The sequence below is a fragment of the Ischnura elegans genome, chromosome 3 (genome assembly GCF_921293095.1).
Source record: "Ischnura elegans chromosome 3, ioIscEleg1.1, whole genome shotgun sequence".
NCBI lineage: Eukaryota > Metazoa > Arthropoda > Insecta > Odonata > Coenagrionidae > Ischnura > Ischnura elegans.
The window spans coordinates 24,339,352-24,356,509 of record NC_060248.1 but is presented as its reverse complement, the minus strand read 5'-3'; positions in this window follow the sequence as shown (position 1 = coordinate 24,356,509).

Sequence of the window (17,158 nt, the reverse complement as noted above, 5' to 3'; positions counted from 1 at the left end):
GATTATTGCACATCCCTAGGTAAGTCACCCAGCATTTGAGACGGTGGGGTTGCCAGGAATTTCGTTAGGGAGGGGGGAGGGGGGGGGAGTGAATTCTCATAGGAATCTTGTGTAAATTCATATTTTTTCAATATTTTGTTTTCTTTTTTGAAGAAAAGAAATTGTGTTTTTATGTTTTGTGGGGATGGGGGGATCCGGACCCCGCGGACCCCCCCTCGATACGCCGCTGTTTTCAGAGTAATCTGGGAACTTGAAAAATACGGAGAGCTCTGATGTGCTCCCAGCGCCTCCATTCATAGGGACATAGGTGGGAGATAGTGAGGATCAAACTATGCTTCGTTTGGTTTTCATAGGTATACATAATTAGCTTCCGACGAAGCTACGAAGTTCTTATGGGTACACTTCGAAAGAATGGTTGTTGTTCACAGCAGGGGCGGAGCTAGGAATTGAGGCTAGGGGGGGTTTAGGCACAACTAATACTGGGGAGCTAGGGGGTATGGAATACCCACCAGGATAAGCAGTAGGTTAGAGATTATTTAATTGCGGAATTTCAAGATAAACGGTTCAAAATAGTGAGTTTTACTGGTTTCTGAGGGATATTTTATTAATCCTTACACTATTTACTAGTAGTATCAATCCAATTAAGTAAAATGGATTAAACTTAAATATATATCTGAGCTCTGGAGGGGGTTTTAACTCCAAAACCCACCCTCGCTGCGCCACTTGTTGATCACAAAACCAAACTCATCTTTACGGCTCCCACATTAACCAGAGACAGAAGTAGAGTAGAGACGTATGTCCATAGGCCCTGAATTGTCGAACGTGAGGACCTCTTGCTTCCTTACTATTGCTCCAGTATCATTATGAATAAGCCGTGAATTTTGTATACCGTGAAAAACCTGGAAAAAGCCGTGAATTTTGTCATAAAAACTTAAAAATCTCTCAATCTCGATTTTATGATCGTAGAACTACGATTGACGGATTAAAAGAAAAATGGATATTTCGACCATATTTCAAGGCCATTCACGTGCAGACATGGCCACGGATTTATCTGCACACGCATATTCGAAGCACAATTATTTGTCCGTGTGCCGTAATGACACATTGACCTTAAGCCTGTACCAAATCCAGGAAGACTGGTAACCAAAGTGTTCATTGACCTTTGCAAAAATTCAGACTCTTCTTAACTTCCCTGGCACCCTGGTCCCTCTGTTTTCCCACTCACAACCTTTCGCCGGAGCTGACATGTGACATCAGAAGAGATAGCAATTTGATTGCTACGTTTGCATTCACGGTGTCTGTTGCGTTCGTTAAATTTTTAGTTAACGTGAGCCAATGATTGTTACGTGATCAATATTTCTGCCTAAAGTGGTTTATCTACAAACCGTGAATTTGAAGACATTTAGACCGTGAAAACCTGGAAAAAACGGTGAATTTTTTATAATTTAGATTGAGTGGGAACCCTGTATATGTTCCCCAGAGGTTGGTGTAAATTCATTTTTTCTGACCCATTTTAATGTATTTCGAATTATTTTTGGTCCTTTTATGAAGAGTAATAGCGGCGCCAATATCCTCAACTGCAAGAACTATGCTTCCTTTGGTTTTCCTAGGTATACTTGGCTACCAACGAAGCTACGAAGTTCTTCTGGGTTCACTTCGAAAGAGTGGTTGTTGATCGCGAAACCAGACTCATCTTTACTGCTCCCAAATTGCTCAGAGATGGAAGTATAGAGGATCAATATACACATGAAATTATTGTGAAGGGTTGTAGCCTCTTTGTTGGCCTGGACTAGGCCTTGGGACTGACATTAGAAATGGAATGGCAGCAGCTTTCGGTCGCATTTTTGCGCTGGGCTCCGGTGTCCGCGTCGAATGTCTCTACGGCGCAATCTGGTCAACAATTGTAAGTGTACTGTTACCAAAAAGGGGACATACTAAGATCAAATATTCGGTATTTATTCTAATGCCGAGCTGGTATGATCTGGGAGATATCCTTTCAATTGAGTCGTCGGTGCGGTGACGTACCGCTGTACTTAAAACTTTCTTGACGCCGGATAGGCAAGTATAGCGAAGATTTTTTTCTCTATTTTGTTGAATACACTCGTCAATAGCATTCTACATAGGAATCTTTGACGAGCACAAAACCATATCGATACATTTTACAGAAAAAGTCCGAAAATAATTAACATTTTAAATAATTAAACATCGTTATTAAGGTTTTCATGAGGCTTCTCTTCTCTCCTACCCTTCTTAGGACTTCCTCGTTACTAACTCGGTCGATCCATTTGATTTTCATCATTCTTCTGTAGCAATGAAGTGTTGACTGGTACAGTCGGAGTGCTCAGGGTGTAGCGTATATTTCCTGATAGATTCATCTGATTAATGTGTTAACCTGTGTAACCCGTCAAACATGGGCATGTTGAGGAAGAAATTCGTGCCTTCCACCTGTCCTTCGAAGACATTCGTCGAAGAACAAGTGGAAGGCAAGAATGGAAAAGGAAGACCTCGAACAAAATATATGGAACAAGTAAAGAGAGATGTGAAAGAGAAGAAATACGTAGGTGTGAAAAGATTAGCTGATAGGAGAACTGAGTGGAGAGCTGCGTCAAACCAATCCTAGGATTGTTGACCAGTGATGATGATGATGAAACATCGTTATAAAAATTACTGTAACGGTCCAAAGTTACCGATATTTGTGCAAAAACGGTGTAGAATTGTAGTGTAAAAATTTATAAATGAATCCCATGAAAAATAATCGTACATTAATTTGAATTCCCTAAAATCGACTATTTCTACACGTAGGGCGTTTATTCCTCAACATGCCCATGTTTGACGGGTTACACAGGTTAACACATTAAGCAGATGAATCTATCAGGAAATATAGGCTTCACCCTGAGTACTCCGACTGTACCAGTCAACACTTCATTGCACAAATGAATTTTGGCCTGCATTTTTCGATTTCGAACCATTCGAACTCTGCGGCTTGGACTCGTTTTCGGTGTCGGGAGTGCTATGGCGCCCACCTCTACCTAGCCGATTAAATGAGCAATGATTGATTACTTTGGACTCGGCACTTCATGAGAGCACAGCGTTCCCGATGACACCTGTTCAGTTTTTTTTGCGTGCTGAGATTGATTCATCCCCTATGATAATGGCTAACTTGCCTAATGGTTAATCAACCCCTGAAAACCCGCTTATTTGTTGACGATGGATTTTCAACTGCACGTAATAACGTGATTTCTAAAAATCTCGCCCCTGATCTTTTAGCTTCAACGAGACTGCGCTTTTATAATGAGCCGTCATTCACATATTCATTTTTCATCTCGGCATTACTTAAATTGTCGGTCAATGAAACTGCTTTGACATGGATTCCATTTCTAGGTGATTGAATGCAATCGATACTTGGCTGGTTTTTCGTTCTGAATACCTTGAAGTAAAGGGTAAAAGCATTTATCTTCTATTACATTTCTTCTCATGGAAGACGTAGAGTGAAAGAGATGATGAAAAGTGGCCTATACGTATCACTGTTGACAGTCATAAATGTGATCTACATACAACCAGTTAATTTATCAATTACTTCACCGAACTCCTTTGTGTTTTCACCTTTCACTGAGATAGGCACTGTTAAATTTGCAAGCACTACCCGTCCTTTTTGGACCTGGTCACTTGACTGTGCTGTATAAATATCCCACGATAGTTTGTGCATAGATACCATTTAAACCGCAGGTATGATGCTCGTGATTTTGAAGTGAGAGTTGGGTATTGGTACGGTTAAACCGAAGAGGTTCAAAGCAGAATGGAGACGTCGTGGTTCTTAGAGAAAATCCACCGTCATGTGGTCGGCTCGTTTGTTTTCGGTTTTGGTCATCAGTCATCTGGCTGGTAGTGAACCGAAAGCTCGTTGAACGAATGCGAAGACTGGGTGAGACAATATTTCCTGGTGAGTGAGCATAGCAGTATGCACGTCATTCACTCCCATTCCTGCTTCACAGTCTCAAATGAGAGGTCGTGCGGGTGTAACCACAGCATCACCATCTCAACTTACTTGTGCACTTAAAATCCACGTAAGGACGTCACCCATGCACTTGGGGTTAATGGCCGCGTGGTTCTTGAAGCCATTCAACTACTCCGTTCAACTGAAGGATCTGATTGTTCCCTGACCGAAGTAACGGACGAGGACGACGCGTGGAAGATCGCCAGTCCTGCACTGGGAGCAACCGTCCAGAGCCGTTTGGTGATACTGTGAGGAAGTGACTAAGTGTGCTTCTTCCGAAATACCCTAAAATAATTCAAGTTCAAAACAGATACCAGAATATCGGTTTGTAAATGCGAATTTTATAATTCGTGTATCTGAGGGACCAATGAAAGGGTTTAGGTGATGGAGTTAAATGGAGTAAAAATATTTAATCTGGTCTCCTGTAGATCACATTTAAGACTGGCTGGAAATAGTGAATCGTATCACTTTGGCTGCTTTTCAGTATCTATATCCCTTGAATCCATTCGACAGAAGGAATATGAAGAAAAGATACAGTGCCAGTAAGCACATCCGAGGATTGTCTCAGTGTGATTATAATTGCAGACGGCAGAACTGGCTTTCGAAAATTTACCAACCTCTTGGCATCGGAATCTCCACTACGTGACTGTGAGTAGTGAATCATTCCCTTTTTTACCTTTGAAATTCCTCCTTAATATCCATAAATCATCATTGACGTGATGGTGGCATTATTTTGGGCCTGTCAGTGTGATGAAAAATAGCGCATAGCACCCAAAAGCAAACGTGGACGCGAATCAGTTTGATTTTTTGGGAGATTTTAGCATATGAATACCGTAACTGAAGTCCGTTATAAAAATGAAAATGGTGCTACAGTCGGCTCTATCAGAGGGAAAAATATCAGTTAACAAATATTTTCGTTTAACTGTTTTCACTCTGCAAACCCAACTTCTGCATTTTTTTTATCTACGGAAATCATTGCATTAAATGAAACTTTGCAAAGCATGGAAAAAGAGTTAATTTTAAATTCTGCAGTAACGGCCGAATCTTACTAGGTAGCATAAGCAATATTCAACGCTCGAACTTTGATGTATAATTGTTGCCCTCGCTCACCTTGAAGCCTGACTGGCGACATAGATATTCCATGTTGACCCACTAATTGCTCATGTGAAGAATTAGGAGGCAGCGTTTGGCGTATATGTGTTTGGGTGTGACGGGCGAACCTAGCTGTAATTCACGTTGATTTGTTTGAGGGGATGCGTCTGGATGTGGCGTGGTAACTTATGAACCTCACGCGATGCAGGCTTCATTAAATGATGCGTCCAATGGGTGCCTCTAATAGGTCTGGGGATTGGTTCCATTGAGGGGTCTTGACAACCTCCAAACCCTCTCTATCACGTGCGAACGCAGGCAAGTCAGCTGCACATCTATGGTCGGTGGCCCTGTGATTCTCTATGCATTTCCGCACTGAATCGACTCATCTTCCTGTTCTGTGTCTTGAGCATCGTCTTGACCAAGGAGTAGTCTTTTGGCATCAACAACTCCATAGTAGACCGAGCAGAGCGTGAAATAGACAACGCTAGCAAAGTTTACTGATCTTCGACTACTATACGCCCATATACTTAAGAGACCTAAGAAACTGCCTTAATTTTATTTAATTTAATTTATTCCCACATCACCGAAAACAGCTAATATTGGCCTTTTACAACGGAGGGAATTCAACAATTACACGTGCACGAATAACCATTCCTAGGATAGAGGCAACCTATTCCGGCGGGACTGGAACCCGCGACCTCTTGATTGGCATGCGAGGATTTTTGCCCGCTGCCACCGACGCCGGCATAAACGTTACACTTTGGTAACTACTGAACACAATCCATAATGAACTTTAAATTTTTGAGTGATCACACGTTCTATTCCTGAATCAGACGTGAATACAGGCGTTCGGCTTATTGAATTGCAATCATATGTGGGCTATTCCGTTTGTGGCGGAATTACCTTTAGAGAAAACTATGCGATAGGATTTTTCGATAAAATTGTAAATTACGAAAAAAATGCAAAACTTCCAACTGTGAATGATGAAATAACATTTATAAAGGATATATCCATGTACAGAGACAAAATTAATTATTGAAATACCTTCTAATTATGCCCCAAATTACCATTTGACGGAATTACTGCCTCGTCAACCTCCTAAGTGTAATGATTTCAAACTTCTTCAGAACTGTGTGAATCGAAGTATGATTTGAAAAACATAAATAAGGCTCTGAATAATGTTTCAAATACTGATTTCATGAATTTAATGATTTAGCTGTTGATTTATCAAGATAAAATATTTACAGCCAAAATTTTAATTTGAGAGAAAAAGTTAACATTTCCATGGAAATGTCCATGTACTTCTTTTTTCCACTCCCTCTTACAACAATAACATTCTATCAATGCCTATTATGTTGAGCTATTTTTGGTACATGCCGTTATAGTGAGGTCAAAATTTGTTTTTCCTGGGATCCTGGTTAATAGTTTCCTATCCTCTAAGAAAAAGATTCGTAGAACTTTCTTTCATCCAAACCTCTGTCGTGTGGACCATGAAAATTGGAACTTCCAGTCTTTCCTATCATGGTCACCGTGATTCATGACTGTTCAGGGACAATTTCATCACAAAACGTTCTTGCGGCACATAGTTTGAGGTAGCTATACATTTATTCAAAATAATTGACAAAAATAGGAAACCCTTTGGATAAATTGTAGATTGAGTAATGTGTAATTACCCAATGCTATTTTTAAATAGAATACTTTGATCCATCTCACCGGTATTAGCTGTGAAATGGAGTTAAAAATGTATTCAAATAAAAAAATATCGGTGGTTTGGTTGTGAGCTACAGTGGTAGAGTTGGATAGTCCTAATATACAGCTATGATGTTGCAAAACAGCCTAGTAGATTAGGAAATTAACCCACTTCATCGTTGTGGGAAAATACAATTCAATGTTCGCATTTTTCTTTAACTTTCTGTGCGTTCAGGGTTAGAATTAGCAACGTTATGCATAGCTTCTGAAGCCGTCATGTTCCTCGAAAAAGTTTACCGTCTCGCTTGGCGTAAGTATGTATCTGCATACGAGGTAGGATTTTCGCTTCCACGCAGAAAGATTGGCATTCGCTAGCTCGATCAGTGAATGAAGCTGCTATTGAGCCGTGAGATTTTCATTTCAATTGTGGCCATCCCTTTTATCCCACACAAATTAATTAATGTTCGCCATGTCCGCCGTGCAGTCTTCAATGCTCTTTGATGCCCAAAAAGGGAGTCGGTGGTTGTCTTGCTTAAATGGAGCAGGAAGAAGTGGAACGCCTCCCTCCTTGAGGGCAAACGAATAAATTGTCGTCTACATATCTGCAAAAATGCTTGGTACGAAGAGGGGCTGTGGCGTAGGCCTTTTCTTTGAAATCCTCAATGTAAAGGTTCGCCACAGATGGGGATAATGGGTATTGGTACTCCTAAATTGCAGTCTCTGTTCAGTAAGTGTCCGATACGCTTTCATAGTATTAATGATTTCTCCCTCTCTAAACTCATTTTTGAGCTTATTATTGGAATATTTCTTTTATTATCTAAATATAGTTTTCTTTCAATTTCAACCTCCAGTTTCCTTTTTATGAAATAAATTTTATCTTAATCGCATTTAAACTATGCGCCTCTACTAGCATCATTCGTTGCTACGTATAATACTCAACTCTAATGTTTTCATGTAGTTGTTTGCAAGATTTTTTATATTCATCTTCTTATAGCCTAAGTCTTTAGTATTTGTTTCTAGTCCTCTAGTCAAGGGATTATCTGAGTTTATTGCAAATGAAATAAAATGTTAAAATAACTTAAATTATTCATTGAAGTGTGCTCAAGGCTGGAAAGCATTAAAATCACTATTGACACGAAATAGGGAATGGTTTCACCATCGCCACCCTCCCCACATTTTTGACCGCGAAAATGTGCGTGGCTCTGGATTTTTTCTTTCTATGCAGTCACATCAATATATTTCTATTAATTTTTCTTCTAATTATAAAATATGCAGTACACTAATTCACCAAATGGTTTGCTGAATTCGTGTATCTTCTCCCTCGCTTCCGCGCCCGGTGAAAGAAATCGTATTTTACGCCGCAATTTCTTCTATGATTTTGCGCTTCTAACAAAGGCTCGCCTTCCTCTAAAAGTCGTCCGTCATTTACTCTCTCTCCAATCGTATCCTTTTTGTTAACTCGCACGTCATCCTACCTCCCCAGCCTGTCAATTACTATACACAAATCTTTCCCTCAAATCTCATTCCCTCAGGTACCTTTCTGAGACCAAAGTCATCGTAAATGTTCCTCCGCAGCTATTGTGTAATCAATATGGCTTCCCCGTTCAATTCGATAATGCGGGTGGACAAAACACCAGCTTCACAAATTCTTTGAAACGTCTATTCGGTTGGTCAATGCCTCAGATTTTGAGTACAGACTTTCTTCAATGGATCTTTCATCGACGTCACGAGCCCATCCCCGCGGATTGGGTTGCTCAGAAGCGCGGTATATTGGTACGTGCTCGTCTGCCGATTTCCCGACAATGGTGTGAAATGACTTTGCGTCGCCTTCCCTTTCGCAGCCTCATTGCTGCATGCCCGTCACATGGAGCCCTCTGCTATAGTCTCCACCAAGGAGACTGCGTGCAGGACGCCAAATTCCATTCCATACACGGCTGATTTCTGTTGCCACTTCGGTCGCATTTAAATCTGTTTTCAAAAGATTTTGCAGTAAAATATTTGTAATTGCGATGCATTGCATTGAAAAGTTATGAATTTGATAGAAAAAATCATAATTTACACAAATTTAGATTAACACCCCCTAATATTTCCCCGTGATACTTGGATCGCTTTGTATGTCGGCGACGCGAGTGGCGAATTTTGTAAACACATTTAAATGCGCGGCGGTTGACAAAACATTTAGAGGCCGTCTTGAGGATCCTCTCTCTTGTATTATTCGTGATCTTCACGTTCTCACGGTCCATTCCACTCGCCTGCCCTACCTGCCGTTGACCGCTTCCTTTCTCCTTGCGTTATGCCTCGTTCTCTCCCGGTCTATTGTGACAGCACTTTCATCGCCCGTAACTTCGTAGAAAATTTCGGTACAGTGCACCGTGTAAGCGAAATAAAATAACCTTGCAATAATCTCAATATTTTTGAAGTACCTGGTCTTGACGCCATCGAAATTGTGTAATGGTAGCGTATTGTCCTCTTTATAATGCATCTCATTGTCCATCAAACCATGGCGTAGCGAAAAAAATGGGTTTTCGTGTACCCGTCTTGGTACCCGAGTACCCAGCTACCGAGTACCAAGAATGGTAGATGAGCATCCAGCTTTGTAGTCGGATACATTTGGAATGTTCCTATATCACATAGCTCCGCTAACCGACAACTCAGGCTTGTTTTCCTAATAGATTCAGATCGCTCATTCGGAGCTGTCACTACTGATTTCTTCGCTTACGCTTGACTCGGCGCTTTTTCCATTAATTACTTCATCGCACGCCGATGAGCCCCACTTTGGAAAGCATTTGGCACTGCACTCAAATAATCAAACTTCGCTCGACACCGGTGCGCCCAAATGCATTTAGGCAAACCCATTAAGCTACAGCTGCAAGCATCAATGCAACTTTTCGATAGCAAGTCACCAGGCAGTGTGGAGAGGAGTTCGGTGAAGAAAGAGATACCGTTAAGAGGAAATATTTTGACACAATACACTATACTCTTACCTTTTACAATATATCCTCGAAAATGTTGGAAAATAGATCAGAAATGCTTAACTTAATAATGAAAATGAAAATATGCCTGGTAATTAAAAAAAAATTCTATTAATTATTCAAACTCTTCATTACAATCATCGAAAATAAATGACGAAGGGTTTCTAACGCTTGAAGTAATTAAGTCTGACGAATTTAGTCTTTGCTTCGCTGCAAGGCCGAAAAGATTTCCGTCGTTTGAAAAATTTTGCGTTACTTACCACCTCTGACAATTTTTTTCACACATCACCGAAAACAGCACTGTTCGGCCGTTACATCGGGGTTGATAGCATTTAACAATAACAAACATCCATGCCCTGAATAAGGGTAACTTACCCAGGCGGGACTCGAACCCGCGACCTTCGGTTTGGCAGGCGAGGACTTTACCCCGCCGCCACCGAGGCCGGCAAATATATTCATATAATTAGATTGATTGTAAAATTGGAGTTTTGCGTAATTTAGTGGAACTTAACAGCAACAAACATGTTTAAGAATAATTTTGCGATCTTCTGCGCTTCATTGCTCCAAAATCACTATCAATTTCATAAGTATATCTTAATTTTTAAAAGATAGCGTAATAAAAAAATCGATTGAGAGCACTTAAGGAGTGTTAAAATGTAAACAGTTGACATGGTCATTAGTTTTCTCTTTCCAGACTTGATTTGCAGAAAATTTCGATTCACCTCCGTATTGCTCATTTGCTCAATTGCTCACTTGGCTCAACGCCTTCAAAACGCCTACTTGTAGCACTTTAACCTCATAAGGTACTGCGGTGGCTTAGCGACGCCCTCAGTCGACATAACGGAAATTATTTCTAAAGGAAAATGGAGAGGTTAACTACATCATCTTTTAAATTTACCTTGCGATCTTTGTAGCAGCGAGGAACAGGGAAAAATTCTGTGTAGAAGAGTGAAAGAAAAGCAATACTGCTTGAGATTCTGAAAATATCCGACCAAGTTGCTACCGTACGATTCAAACCTCTTCGCACCCCATTTTTCTTCGAACGTCACAATGGACGCTCGTAATTAAAATATGAATTATATTCATATTCATCCCCAGTGTTTTCGAAATCCAAAGATCTTTTGTTCAATTATTTCCCATTGTAAAGTTTTCCACAGAATCCATTCCATTCCTTTTCCTTAAGATTTTCTCCTTTTGTTTCAGAAGTTCGCTCGATTCGTTCCGAGTGGAATGCCCACAGAAAGAAACTTCTTTGAATGGACTTCTTAAAGCTCAATACGCAGAGCCTCAACACTTCCAGAGCGAAGGTTGCCGCAAACTTCTTTTCGCAAGCATCTCATAATGCCTGGAAGAACTTTTCTTGAGATACCAATAATCCCACTACTCCAAATCTTCCTTCTTCCTTGTCGAGTCACCACATACCTACTATCCTTTACATATTTAAACTGACATTTCCTAGAATGTTATTGATTTCAAGATATCCCAAAACATTTTATTTAAGCATTGCCTTGGGAGATATACCTTCGTAATGAAGATGAACCACTAAAGAAAATCAAGACTGCACATATTGACTTTCACTCATCATCGTCATTTTCACCGGTTGGCCATTGAGAGACAGATTTAACGAACATCTCACGCTCACGAACTGCCTTAATCTCTTACCTTTTGATGCTAACATTTGGCGCTTCATTCTTCCTATTTGATTTACTGGGTGGCATATTCTAAAAAGCATTTATATGAGCGAATCTCACTGATTTGAACATCATTCCTCCCACTTTCACTCCAGCTTCCAACTCGTCCCACGCTTCTCTTCCCATCTCCTCAGCGTGTACGTTAAAAAGCAGTGGAAACCAAAAATGCAAAGAGAAGAAAATTATAACAGCGCTTTATTATTTGTTGAAATTATTTTATCGAAAAACATATTTTTATTTTGTTTACATGTTGTACTTATGCTGCTCCCTGTTGAGAACGCCCATACATTCTGTAATGACTGTCACTAATGGTTGGATGTGGTTAGTGAGATGGCGTGCTATTGTGTAGGTTGGATATGCGATAAAGCTGCCGGTGAGGAGGAAGGGTACCACTTATTTGCGAATCTTCGGCAGCTCGTAGAGACGAGGATGTGTGGAAGATAATGGCAAAAGAGGATAAATTTGCAATTTTCAGAAAAAAATCGAGCGTCATTTTTCGCTAATTTTTTAAAACTTTGACCACGTCGTTGAAGAAGGATTTGGTGCTTTCCCGGCGAATGCTGTTGATAAATTCTTCACGGGAAATCAAAAATCCTCTATATGGCAAAGGGATATTGGGACCATAAACAAAAGAGGCCAGCGAAGTATGAATCGCAAATAATAAAATGAATTGGGACGCAGGTTTCAACCTCAGCAAATCGTGGAACCCCATGATAAAAAGAATGAGTAAGCTGAGAGGAGGAAAGAAACCTAAAAAACTAACCGATCACAGACGACTTGACCTCCCCAACGGTGTATATAAGCCCGGCAATAACCAGGTCCATCATTCGCCCTGAAGACGATGGCAGAGAAGGCCATTGAAACGTTGGCAGCAATGTCCATCCTTACCCGGCTGATTTCCCGTGAAGACTTTATCAACACATATTTATATTTAACGTGGGAGCACAGGAAAGAAAAAATTGGTAATGATAAATAAAAATTATGCACAGTTAATTTAATAATATGTTTGCGAAGTTTCAACTTCCTAGCACAAAAAATTTTGTTTTTTTTTTCGATTTCGGCCCATTTTTCAACACCTCGGGCTTCTCGAGGTCTCTTATCTACCCCAATCCTTTTGGGTGTGTTGAGGTCTTCCCTAAAAAAGGGCGTGCAGCAGTGTTCCAGAGGCCAATTCTAATGGGGCTTGGAACCAGCACTAATGCTAACAATAAGACACCACGTCTGCTCGCATGTATGCTATGGCATTTAACCTTACTCGTCGCCGGAGGACCTTGTGTGGAACGAGTTTCGCCTGTCACGTTGAGGCAACACACGGCTCAGAGCGAGTAGTCTGTCCCGAAGTCACCAGTGAAGAGGGCGCCAGATTCTACGTGTGGTGGACGAACGAGATGAATGAAGTCGTTAATTGTGCCTATATGCTGTTGGAGTACAGACGTCAAAGTGTGAGCTTGTATCGTTTGCATGAGAGGTTATCGTCAGGGTTGCAGTCTGTATTGCGTGATAAATGTTATATTCGCTGCAAGTTAGTGTGGATTCCATCAGTTCTGTTCGGGAATGCAGCATTTCCATCTGCCCATTTGTCACATTCGGATATTTGTTGGTTTACATTTGTATTCTAAGTGTGCATATTTCGTTTGTGTTCTGAAATATACTTGTCCCCGGTGACAAAAGTTCAGGGTCAGCTCATGTGATTGGATACTGTATTAAGTCTTTTCAGATAGTGTTTATTCGTAGTATTCGTTTGCCGCTTGTGCTCGAGTGAAGCAGTTGCACGTGTGGTTATTACATGGTATTCGTAACATGATCTGCAAAATTTTCGATCTTAAGGGAGTGACTGACATTAATGGAGACAATTTGGAGGATTTCTTGAGACTGTGTGCGGCGCCAAAAGATGGACCAGCTCGTGATCTCATCTGGGCGATTATTTAAGGTAAGACATTTACGTGAGAAACGGGTATCCTATAGGTTATATAAGGTTACAGGTGTTACTTCAGTGTGAATACTATCTTTTTAGAGAGGTAAAATGCGTTTTGCAAGTGCAAGTAACGTAGCCCCATCGGTTGGTAAACGCGGAGGGTAGAGGGATTCATGGAAAAAAAGAGGGTAAACACTCACGGAGCCCCTCCCACCCACCCCCTCGAAAATACTGTTGATCATGAGAAGCTTTATATTTAGGTATTCCGACTCCTGCTCTTTCATTTCCCGTACCATTTATACATTATTGTTGCGGTTTATTTTTCAATACCCTCTCATTAGATATGCTCTAATCCTGTCCAATGTGAATTTTACTATTCTAGTGCAAATATATCTCGAAAATCCGGCAGATATTGGACCAGAACACTGCCGGATTATCGAAAACGCTGCATACTGGAAATTACTAATTCTGACGCAATTGAACGACATAAGCTGTTTCACCCGCTTGTTAGATATCTGTATAAAAACGCCGGATTACCGGCAAGGCTGGAGAAGTGAAGTGCCGGAAGTGGAGGGAGTACTGTATTTATAGGATTGTGACACGTATGATAAAATTAGGTGGGAAAAAGCTTGAGCTGGTAGAATAATCCACCTATTAGGGCAGCGCATTAGAGGGGATCGTGTACAGTTGTCGAGATATCAAGAAGAGAAATGTGTCAGCAAAGGAGGCGATCATCAATCGGAAAGAGCTGAGTCACAATTTAAGAATATAAGGAAAATGCTAGTGACGAACTAAAGAGTAGAGCTATATGGTGCGGAAACATAGACTCATAGGAAGGATGACGAGAAAAGACTGGAGGGGTTCGTGAAGTTGGCCAGGAGACGAGTGCAGAGGGTATATTGTAAGGAGAGGAGGAGGGACAACGAAGTGGTGGACATGGTGGTTGAGGAATTAGGGCTTCTTGATGATATACGAAGGAAGGAAATATCTTGAACATCAGGCAAAAAAGTATTCTGCCTGTTATATCCGCGAGAATATTAGTCTAAATTTTCTCTTCGATCGGTTAGACTTTCCCAGTCTTGATTTCTAATTAATTCAGTAATATTACAATCAGTGGCGTAGCCACAAATTTCGTTCGGGGAGGGGAGAATTTTTTTAAAAACAGGGTAATGGGTTTTAAACTAATTTAACTGTCGAGAAAACTTAAATTTTTTAAAGAAATATTTTGTAAGTTCACGATTTTTCGTTATTTTTCTTTCTTTTATGAAGGAAAATAAAAGTGTTTATATATTTCGGGGAGGTGGGTCCGCCCCCTGGCTACGCCACTGACTAACATTTTAATCTTATCATTTTGTAGCAAATACTTCTGCTTATGATCCTCATGTATCCTAACTCCATTTCGTTATCCTTTCTGCTTGTATTGGAATGCCTCCTGAAACTTTAATCACGTAAAATTCTGGTGGTAGGCTCTGTCGTCGGAATAATCGTTTTTTTGAAGTCGTTTTGCAGTTGTCCATAAAAATGGTTACTTCTCTGCGACTGCTTTATGGCTTCTCTTTCTCCACTCATCATTGTCATTATGACCTTTTTGCTTTCCAACAAATGCCTCATTTACGTACTCTCTTGCTTGGTTTAATTTTAGGTAATTTGCAACAGCTGTGCCTCATTTGCACTTAAATAATATACTCATTATTGTAACCGGTCTTTGGAGAAAACATTTGGGCGGGATGTAACGTTTTCTGCTGCGTTGTGCACTGAAAGCATTCTGTGAAAACGTAAAAATTTAATTTTCGGTGGCAGTTGGCCGGATCGTCACCGTTCAAGTGTGCGGGAAGGCATTTTTATTGCTCGAGCACATCGAAGAGCAGTGTCAACCACTCGTGACCTTTTCACCCAAGTCAGCTAACGTATCGCTAGCTATTTTTTTATTTGATAGGCGACAGTTTCAACCCACCCTCCCGATGGAGTGTTGGGAGGATGAAGGGGATTATATAAAACGGTGCCCACGCCGAAGCAACTAATTGTTTCGCGTCGAATGGTGTTTTTCTTTTGCACTCTCGCCTCGTATGAGCGCAATGCACTTCTGGTCCCCTTGAATTGCCTCCGAACCAATTGGCTTTACCTATGTGTGCACGCAGGAGTAAATCCTTAAAATACTTTTCTCCACCAAGTGCCTCGATAGATCTTTCTTTGTACGTGTTGACCATGCTATGCCTCGGTAGTGTGTCTCCCTAAAGGTGCGTTTACAATATGTAAAATGCTATGTAAACATGTTACATGTAACAATTTACTTGTAGCATTTGTTTTATAACAAGAGTCCTGCGGAGCCAAATATGCACAAGTAAACAAGTAACATATTCCAGATTCAGTTCTAGCCCATCCGTCAACTGGCCATCCCCACGATACACCTCACATTTTCTGTAACATGCTACACATTTTCCCATTTCGTGCGGGAAAGCAAAAACTTGTTATACCATACGAATTTTGGTTTTGTAACACAATGTTACATGTAACTTGTTACTCGGATTTGTAACTTTTTCGTAAAAAATATTATATGTAATTTGTTTATGTTACATGTTACGTAATGAATATGCACCTTAAGGGAGGGCCAATTTTTTCTTCATAATTGTATCGGTTTCTCTGTTGAGTAGAATGTTCTGGGATAATAATGCCCATTTTTAGAGTTCAACACAGCACTGAAAATTGGTGCATCAACCTGTAAACAGCCTTTCTGTATTTATGTCTTAATGTCTCTCTCTGTTAGGAATTAGAAATTGGTGCATGAATTCTCCATTTGCGGTCATAACTTTTTCATACTCAAACATTGTTATTTTTTGCTCTGGTCTTGCATAATTTATTGGCTGTAAGTGGTTACTCTTAATGGGATGGGATATAAAAGTATCTGACTTAAATAGCACCCGGAAGTCCACTGGAAACTCCTCCAAATTTTCTTAATTTAAAATAAGAAAAGATGTCGGGCCGTCAATAGGACTTCAAGTGGTGAAGCTAATGCTTTACATAACCGGTTCGTGATTCATGGCCATTTATTCTTCTAATGACTTTAAAGTTGTCGAAATTTTCATGGCTTAGTGATCGTAATATTTTCTCTGTATTTATCATCTTTTGATAATGATTACATGAGTTTTTAGTTTTTGTTAATGCTAAATTGATAACATAGCTAATGAGAATATGAAAGTATAGAATGTTTTTTTGTTTGTCAATTTTGATGTCAAATCTCATGTGATACAATAACTATTAGTATATTAGCTGCATCGTTTCCTCTTGATGAAGCCCTGCCGGAATTGAAGATCATCTCTCTTGGCTGAAGGGCTATTGGTCTATTGCAAACGTTTTCCTGTACGGCAATTTGGCCTTGTTAATGCGTGCCGAATGGAAGTTTTAGTTGGCGATAACTTGCTGCTTTCGCAGTTAATTTGGCTATTTATTAGTGCCTTTAACCGGAACGAATTACTTAATTACCGTTTGGGCTTGTCAAGTACTCAACCTTAAATTCTTCCTCGGGGAAAAGCCAGATGCTGGCGTGGGAGCTCGTTGGATGGTCTCCGGGCTGGAGGCGTGCTAATTCGGACCTTTGAATAGTGGAGCATAATTTAAGCACGAAAGGAATGAAAGGAAAACTCCTGCAGCTGCTGGTGTTCCGAGTTTGTATTTTCTCTAGGATTTGGTGAAAGTCCCAATTATGTATCTATTCCCTCCTTTAGAAATATGGTTATCTGTTACCTCTGATCTCCTATTCTAACAGCATTGCTTTGGTTAACTAACCTTTGGTATGATATCATCTTCT